Source organism: Hylaeus anthracinus, unplaced genomic scaffold (genome assembly GCF_026225885.1).
Source record: "Hylaeus anthracinus isolate JK02 unplaced genomic scaffold, UHH_iyHylAnth1.0_haploid 12000, whole genome shotgun sequence".
In the NCBI taxonomy this organism is placed as follows: domain Eukaryota; kingdom Metazoa; phylum Arthropoda; class Insecta; order Hymenoptera; family Colletidae; genus Hylaeus; species Hylaeus anthracinus.
The window spans coordinates 2091423-2101547 of record NW_026534347.1 but is presented as its reverse complement, the minus strand read 5'-3'; positions in this window follow the sequence as shown (position 1 = coordinate 2101547).

Below are 10125 nucleotides of genomic sequence, written 5' to 3'. Positions count from 1 at the left end.
GAATTTATTAGTTTATTCGCCGCTACTCGAAATGCGTTTGCCAACTAAATAGCGTCGAACGGACTTGCCCCGTTGTTTCTTCTAATTCCTTTAGAGCAAAACACTGGATCAAGCTGCGTTGTTGCGATGAACAATCAACGAACAAGCATTATTTAATAGACAAGCAAAGAAACGAAAGAGTGAAAAGTCTTCTATGTTCTGTATCTTTATCCTCAAATTTTCTTGGCCGTTCATCTTCCGTTCACTTCTTATCCACCGAGTCAGGCGCGATATAAATAAATAGGCGACGACAATATTCCAATTATCAAACGCAGATGAAGTGAAGGGGCTGTAGCAACTTTCCTGGATCGAGTAGAAATTTATCCGACAGGCTAATGTATTAGCGAATCTACATTGATTCCCGTTAACAGGACGTCTATTACGCGTGTCCAATACCGACAGGTTACCTGCATGTCGTTAATTAACCTCGCACCTATACGACCGTCCACCTGGATTTCTCATATGCGAGTCCATTCGACGAGTATGAACTTCGGGCTCTCCTGTGACACTTATATCGCCGTGTGTGGAGTCACGCGTGCCCAACAACATGCACGACCCCGTTTCCTGCATTTATATCTATTTATATCCTTCGCCATTGACTCTTCCGTGGATAAAATGATAAGCAATTTCCCCAAAGATCTCCCTCTTGAATATCGAACGATCGTTCCAATGAACCTAACGGAGAACAAAAGCGAAGGGAAACCGAAACGAACCCTAAAGCTCGAAGAAAACGGTGGAGAAAAAATGGAAGAGAAACGTCTCCAGGAAGAGAGGAGTCAAGACTTCCTAGTGCGAACAAGAACGAGGGTTCCCTTCGTCCCGAGGGGCCCCTTTCGTTCGTTTTCTTTCGCATCTTCGGGGCCCAGGTGACAAGTTGACAAAGTGGCCCACTACGGGCACCCTTCTTTTGGGCCGCTCTTTCAAACGATGCTCCAGCACTCAAGCGCGAGAGAGATGGGAAAGAAGAGGGACGAGAAAGAGGACGCCTCGCGAAAATAATGCTCCTCTCGGTTTTTGTGTGTTTCGAGCGGCTTTTCGAGTGGCACCGGACCAAAAAGGGCACGAGCCTCTTCACGCCTTCGTAGAAAAATCCTTCGCACCCCCTCCCGGCTCCCTTACCATCCCCAGAGAAGAAGAAACGATCCCCCGCAGGTACAATGGGATCCCCGTTTCATGAAGCCGCTGTTAGCCACTCGAAATCTATTTAAATTGCCATCCGATTTCTGGTTTCGCGGGACGTACAATGTTTGCCGGTTCTCTGCAGCGTGTTCAGCCCTTGTGTCGCTGTGAATGGAACGGGGACCGACGGGGCACGACCAAGAGAGATTCGTCTCGCGATTAGCTCTAGCCACGTACTATTAGCTTGGCCACAAAACTTCGTTCGGATTTTAAAGCACAAATAAACAGCGACTTTTCTTAGATACGAAAATGCGTTTACTCTATAACGTATTGGCCATTTTGTTCTGTGATGTTTCCACATCTTTTGAGGCAAATTCGTGATTTCTGATTTACTGTACTTTTACACTGATCTAACGAAATGTTTATTGTTTGTTTCGGGTGGCAATTGTTGGTTCGGAGACGTATACTCTTCAGGAGTTGGCTGATGCTTTGGACTGTGACCAGTGGTTCTCCTACAATTTTCCAAGAGCGAAGGAATATCTGAATTTCTGGATGAAAGTTAGACAATTTATAGATCGTTTAATGTAGTTTCACGAAATGTTTTTTGTTTCATCAAATAACGATTTCGTAGCATCAAGACTATTTAGACACCCCTATTTAAGGGAGCAGTCTGGTGCTTCCAACTCGAATTTCGCTCCAAATTTTTGACGATATACTAATAAACAAACAGCCTAAAAAAATCGCTAAATCACTTAATTGTGTATCTCAAGTTTCACAAAATTGTATCGAAATTAATTAAAAATTAATTCATTACCAACGAAGAAATCGCGGTTACTGGTGTTGCTACACACGGTCGGCTTTTTTTCATGGTCATGCGGGTACACGCGTGGAGATGAAAAAGAGAAGACACCGAGCAGCGAGAACTCCCGATCTGGATAATAAATTGATTCGACGGATTCGCGCGCGAACGCGTCACATTAACATATGTTTGCATTTTATTAATAGAGTGCCAGAAGTGTGGCTCGATTCGTTTTGCTTCCACAACTATCGCGATATATTAACGCTCCTCCTTCTCTTTCCTCTTTTTTTTTTATCTTCAATTCGCGGAACGCGCACTTCGTCATCGACGCGGCGACGTTTCTTCGCGCGACCGTAGCGGGATAAAATTGTTCCCCCGATTAGCATAACCGCCACATTTGGCTAGTACGCATGCCAACGAAGGCGTATCGTTCCCATTATTATTCGTCCACGGCGACGAGCCTCGTCGAGAAGGTAAACGATCAAAAAAAAAAAGGCGAATCGCGACGCAGGGCATTTGCATATCACACCTTCACATGCGTGATTAAGAAAATCGTGAAATCGAGTAAAAAGATCGACGTAGAAGTACTTGGATAAATAAACGAAGGCTGAACGAATTTCAGGCTGAATTATTTATCTTACGTGAGAATTTTATAATTGAAACGTAAACAAAAATTGGATACCTATACATTGAATTTATTAACAACTACCACTGATAAAATCTGAATGGTGTATTGCCTAATACAAAAATGATCTCGAATGAATTTTTCTCCTCAGCAGGATTTTTCTTCATCTCCGCGAAATCGAATACCGAAACACCGTAAAATACCACGCTCGATGCCGTGAAATCTCGAACAAAGCTAGAGAAGCATTTGTCGGAACTTACGGAGTCGACATCATGTGTCGCCGATCCCATAGATCGTAACTCCGGATGATCCGTTTTACGCAGGACACGAGTTAGATCCGCGTCCTCTTTTACACCATTAATCTTCTCTGATCTCTCGAAATCCCCTACTGTTAATTCTGCTTTATCGATCCCGTTTACTTAAACGCGCGATGAACTATTGCCCCAAGGATACTGTTTTCAACCTGGCGCATTTTTCTCGCGGTTAACCAACTCGAAGGACTCTATACATTAATACGATAGAACCGTGACAAACAGACTTTAGTATTTTATTTTTTATCAACAGAATACACCTGGACACGAAGCACATCAATCGTGTCTATTACCAAATCTTCAAATTTAATTTCAAAATACGCATTCCGATACAGAGTGTGTCCCGCAACACTCTCCAACACCTCGAACACATATCTGTCTGTCAGATTGCTTCCTTCGAGGAATGGCGCGTCCCAAAGTCCCCAGTGATTCATAATTAATTTTAAAAAACTGTTTGCGATCCTTTCGGAGTGGATCGCAATAACTCCTAAGCGTCGCTAACGCGAGTCGCTTTAACAGGACGACCTGCCATGGACGTTGAAGCAAATCACCGCGCGTTCCTCGTTCCTCTTGTCTCCCTTTCTGTCGTCCTCGCGACTCGCTATGTTCGGGCACGAGTCCTCTAAAAACGGAGCCGTATAACTCCGGATCAGCCTGATGCGCCATTTTGCGCCTTACACCGACGATTTACTGGACCACACACGCACTGGATGCCATCTTGAACGGTCTTTTCGCGTAACAGCTCGCATAGAGCCCTTCGCGTGGGACGATTCGCCCGTGTCGGATGTGTTCTTCGGGGTATTTATGATTTCACTTTACTCGGGTCGTCTTTGCGTAGATACGACTACCTAGATGTGTCGCAAGCAATGCGCCATCGTATAAGATTAATGAGAGGATAGCGATAGGGTTCCAGTGTTTTCTTGGTACGGGCTTGACCCCGAAAACTGGTAGTTTTGTCAACAACTTTAACGCTAGGTTCACGGAGATTTTTTCACGAAAGCCTCCTTCGAATGATCTTCTAATTCAACGAATAACACCTCTACAGACACTGCAGACTCCCGTGTCTCCCCGCGACACTGTAATCCCCTGGTTCGGTACGAAAAGTCATCAGCTTTCCACGCCCAAAAAAGGACCACGGATGTTCTCCATTCCTGAAGTTCGAGCCACTGTGCTGGCACTCGAGTACGAACAGCGAGAGCGAGCTCAGCTACTCAGCTATTCGATGTCTCCGATGCTACATTCCGATTCGCGCAGCGACACGCATCAATGCCTCGGTGACAACGGAGAAAAGCCGACGGGGTATGCGCTCCAGACGGGATTCGACAATATTTAGCATACGAGGAGTTAGGCGAGGTGACACGCGATCGACATCCCGACAAGACAATCGCGGCAGACGATCGACCCTGTAATCCGCCACCTCCGTTTCGCTGCTTCTCCACGACCGCGCCTTGAGATACAGCGTGCACCAAAATGATAGCCACCTAGTTCTTCGATTTTCTCGATTTCATTTAGATTTGAACTGCTTGGAATTTTTTGTGCGGAAAGTGGACTTAAAGGTACGGAATATTCTGTGTTTAGAGACTTTCAGAGGTGAACCCTTCTCACTGTTAACACAAACCAATCTCGTAAAAGTATAAAACTTGACCACATCGACGATACAATAGTCCTGAAAGTTTCGTGTGAATGTGAATTAAAAAAATAGGATCGAGACTACCATTTTGGTCCACGCTGTACTCAGACCCGTGGTTGGCTGTTTTTATTCGTCTCGCATCGAGGATTCCCTGGTGCACGTTCGCTCTGTCTTTTTCACAAAGCGTCGCTGCGGATAGACGCGACCTGTCCACCAACGCTCATCAACCTCATCAAGCCTCAACCGTGACGGATCTACGGACTTTACGACGCGAAGAAAACTGCTGGGAAATTGAGTAATCTGATTTCACTTCGCGGTTGAGTAATCTGGCGAGGTCTAGGAGACCCTGAGGACTCGAGGGCGTCGGCATTCTAACCGAAAGCTCGATATGAAGGGTTGAAGTTCGGAGAGATCGAAAATCTGTCAAAATTTAACCGTCGGAAGGATCTTTTGATTCAATTTGAGTGCATCTCAATCGAACAAGTGCCGAGGAAATTAGGATATTAAAGTTTCACGGGCGGCATACATTGCGAGAATGACACTGCACATCTCCAACGCTTCGTCAAATCTGATTCACGATTGGAGCGGTTTATTCGTGGCGAATCGTTACAGGATCGCGGATGCCAACGGATACTCCAACGACAAAACAAGTCCTTTGAATATATTTAAAGAAATATGTGAAGAGATGGAGAAGCATAAAAAACTTAGTTAAAATGTTGAAGAATCAACCTCCAACACAACCATACCTTCAAGAAAAACGCTAACAGCTTGTCTCGACACGTAAACCCTGACCCGTTACCCAAAAGTAATATCTTCTACAAAAATTCTTCCCCGGTTCACAGCGTGTACTTATCAGATGGAGCATGATAAGGACTGCACGTACCTTCATGGTTCCTCGAGCCAGCGACGAAGAAGACACTCGTGCTCCCAGCGAAGGCTATCTCTCCCGATGGTATCGATCACAGAGTAATTCGCGATCCCGAATGCATCGCGTAGCACCGCGAGGAAGGTAAACGCGTTCACGCGGCGCGCGAGGAAGCGATAGCTACGCTCGAGGAGCGCAGCATGGCTCGAGACGCGGTGCTCTCGACGGTATAATAACGTAATTCTCGAGCGTGGTACGGTACACGGACACAGACCTGCTGAGGACCACGACCCGCTCCGAGTATCGCTTCTCTCAGGTGGGCGTGCTCCGTTCAGCCCAGGAGGCGCGATCGTTTCGCTGTCAACGATTGGTCTGGGTTAGGTCTGGGTTAGGTCGACCCGCGATCACGCCCCCCTAACGCAAAACTGCCGCTACCAAGCCGCGCACGCGTCGCTACCCCCTCTCACCAAGAGATGCGACCCTTTTTCCCCATTGGCCGCGGATGTACAACACTCGACGATCGTTCTCGAAGATCTTTCTCTCCAACGGGGATAGCACGCTGTAATTGCGCATCGTAGAGATTGCCATGAGATGTTCCACGAGTTTGCAGCCTCGAGAGCAACGCGAATCCTCGGGACGCTACTTTCACGAGAGTCGCATGTTGGGACGACGCTGGGTTGACGTTTAGAGATCGGTTCGTTTGGACGCGAAAATAGGGGAGGCTCAGTTTTGTCCGAACTAGATAGCGAGGACCGTCTCTGTGTAAGCAATCGTGTATCATTTAAATGAAGGTTACAACTAATTAGCTTTGTACAAATTTCACGCGGAACACGTTAAGCAGCGCTATGTAGGTTGACAGTGACTGGTATAGTTCGTTGCTCATGAGTTGGCGAGGCAGTTCGATTGGCTGTCGCGAAACGGCAACACCGATGAATAATCGTCTGCAACGAAAGCGTTTGAAAAATAAAAGCTCGGCGGTCCCCGCGAACGGGTACCGAGCGTTAAAAATCTGCAAACAGCGCGCAACTCGCGCGTGAAAAATGATCGGTGGATTTTATCGAGCACTGGCACATTCACCGACGCGCTTTTCGCGTTTCCACGGACGGAATCGTTGCTGCGTTCGCGCTTATTCACATGCGACGAATCTAATAAATAACAATGCGGGGCTGCCTACAGGTACCGGGGCCCGGGCATAGGTTCGCCCTATACCTGAACTGCCGCGGCGCGTCATTAAAATTATTTATGGGGAAATAAGAATCCGAAGCCTTTAAGTCCAACCATCGAGCCTCGTTCGGGTACCCCTCCACTGGATCTCTTATCCTCGGTCCCCTTTAGTCCGAAACCGTCTGTCCAGGCTTATGGGTTAGTAGATTAAACTCACGGTCCTCGCATGTTCCAGTGCATAAGTCTGCTGGCGATTTATCCGTGGCGTATGTGACGCCATGGAGGGCTGGATGACGCTCTATCCTGAGGAATCCTTGGAAAACTTGAATTTGGAAATGGGAAATATTTTTGCTATTACTACTTCAATTTCAACTTCACGAGAAAGAATACAAACAAGATTCTAATTTTTAGCAGAAGAATTTCTTTTGATGCGAAGCAAAAATAAAATAAGGAAGAGTATTTTGAATACAAAAGATTTTTACACAGAGTAGAGTCACTCCACCACTTCACCAGATAGCGACAATCTAACAGCAAGTCGAATTCAAAGCTTTAGTACCTTGCGAAGTTCAACAACAACTCTGAACGTTCTCTCTGTACGATCGCACATCTTGCGAAACGCAGAAGGGTTATCGTCGCCTGGCGAACCGAAATAGACCCAAGCGAGCTCGTAATGACATCCGTGACAAATCCGCGTCGATTAATCTCCGCCGAATCCGAAGCCGAGGCACGAACGTGCCCGTTCTGTTTATTAGCATCGGTAGACACCGGCCGTTTACAAGGTGTAACTATGCGGCCAGGTGGTCAATCGTGAAACTCGATCAACGAGAGAGCCTTGCGTAAGGAACGACCCCCAGCTGGGTATACTACGGGGCTTCTTATTTTTTATTTCTCGCCTCCTACGGCGTTACCTCTTCATCTTCGGCTTTTACACGGGCCACGGGGCACGAGGGGTTCCCGAGGCAGCTCTCGGAGCCGCCGGATTCGAGGATAATTACACGATCGATATGCTAAATATCTCTCGCCTCAATCACGTAGATAAACGGAGGAGGCGCATGGTTAATTGGATTAGACGAGAGATTACGTTCGCGTCACTGTTTGCTTGTCACAGGGGTTGTGTTTTTGGCGAAACGATTCTCCGCGAGGATCGAGGATACTCGACGCTGAATCGCTCCGTTTCGGGGCGCCTGAACTTTGGTGATTAACACGTTTGCGTTGTTCGAAGGGATGGAAAATACTCAATTTTTGTTTACTAAACCTACAAGAAGTATTAGAAATTTAACCCTTTCAAAGCCGAGCAAAAATCGATCAAATCAGTCGAATTTCGTACCGTTCCAAATCTCCGAGCAAACTCTGCTCCAAAAGGGGAACCAGGACAGGTGAGTCGTCGCGTACATCCACAAAAAATGCGTAATTCGATGAGACAAGCGGTCGCAGACCGTGGATATCTATCAGGGCCGAATCTAGAGACTGAAAAAAAGAGGCTATGGAAGATCGCTTGCATAGATTTGGGGGAAGATAGGTGGCCGACCTAAATAGACTCTGTTGCCGAGATAAAAACGTTCGTTTGCGAATCGAACGCTATTGTATCCGCTGGAACGGCGATTATTCGGTGGTAGGACACTTGTCATGGATAATTTGGCCCTCGATCTCGACAAGCCAACCGAAAAATTTCATCGATTGGTCGAACAAGGGGGCCAGAGTGTCCACGAGTGCGTACTCGAAGAGAGAATTGTGCAGTGCCCTCCTTTGAAAATCAGCGGGATACTAATTGCTGTACGACCGCGAGAAGACCTGCATTCGGGTTTACTGTTAGGCGTCACACTGTCAAACCGTGTAAGGAGACGTTTTAGAACAAGATACACACGTTCACTGTCACGTACTTGCATTTCCATTTCTTCGAGGATTCGACGATTTTCCGTTGTCACTATTCGTCCCTAACTCAGACTTAATTTTATTCTCCGATAGAAGTTTCGAACCTTCTTTTTGCAACTGTATAAATAATATCCTATGAATCCACGTTGTTACCGCCAACTGGTTACGATGAACAAACACCAGAATTGAGACGAAAACAATGATAAATTAATTGCTTCGCGTCATTTTGGAAGCGATTCCAGCGGACCAAAGACGCAGCGTTATTATCATCGTCGTGCAACACAGCGTGCAAGGCGAGAATAGTGGACGATTTTCAGCGACCACAGGCATCCTCATTGGTAACGAAGGATTCTACCGGTGCTGTCAATTCCTCCAGCGCGTGAAAAGGACACCGATATTATTAATGCTCTCTCCACACTCCGGTACTCGAGGAGCTAACGATTATTTACCTCGAAATATTTATACCGTATCTCCATACATACCCATTATCGCGGGTGTATGATAAATGCCTCGTATGAAAAATCGATTTTATTGTCGGAACAGGGCCCGCGCGTTGCAAGATGGGCATTCCATCCGTCTGTCTGCCCATCCGTCCGTTCTCTCCTCGTGCACGTCCGTCTCAACCCGGTGGATATCTCTCTGTGTTCACTCTGGGTGCCCGCGTGCGTTTTCTACCGGATCGTTTCGACACAGGTAACCCCCGTGCTTATGGTGGTCCATCGGTGATGGATACGCCTACTTTTGATATTTCGGTGATCAATAACGTTCCTTCGGTGCCATTCGCGCCGAAGGAAGATCCATTATTCACCCGCAGTCGCCGGTGAATAAATAATTTACCACGTCATACCAGCACCATCAGCGACTGACTTCGCACCGACGACCTGGGCCGTCTAACTCCGATGATACGAGATATGTTCGTTTGTTCGAAATCGTGCGTGTTCGTTACAGTCTCTTAACGATAAACATTTTTCAAGTTTTGGAAATTATTAAAATCGAACGCTTTTTTCTTCAATTTTAATTCCATGATATCACTGGATACAGACAATTTTAATTTTAATTTAAATTTTAATTCTCTGAGAAAGGTGAGCACTGTCACGTCCAGTCCAGTTGCTTGAGTCCACATTCTCTTCTTCTAAGAAAGATATCAACTTTATCGTAGCATTTTCGTCGAACTATCTTCCCCATCTTCGCTGAGAATTATACCCAAGTCCAATTGCCTGGGTAAAATAATTTATGTACTGAGCCGGCGTAGCTTCTTACATGGATATCCAATCGGTCAGGGTTCTTAGGTATCGGTACGACTCGGTAAAACGTTCTCTAGGAGTGCTCGTCTCGACGATTAGCCTGATATTTCACCTCCGAGACCCGTGGCATCGAGAAATCTATAAAAAGCTAGTCGCCATAAAACAGTCTCCGAGGTGGCCTTGTCCCAATCCAAGATTTACGCGTATTAAAAGGGAATTACAATATTAATAAGCTCTCCTTAATGGGCTGGAGCCCTCCACCCTAGGCCAGGTCACGATTTCGAAGTTCAGCGTCGACTGGAATCGTAAATATCCAAACGGGTGACGGCATGAAAGGAAAACCTTTTGCCTCCGCGAAGCCTCTATCGAGAATCCTTCACCAAATTCTTACTACTTCTATCCTGCAATCTAATACCATAGTACTCTACCAATGATAAGCAGCTATCCTGTAATTGAA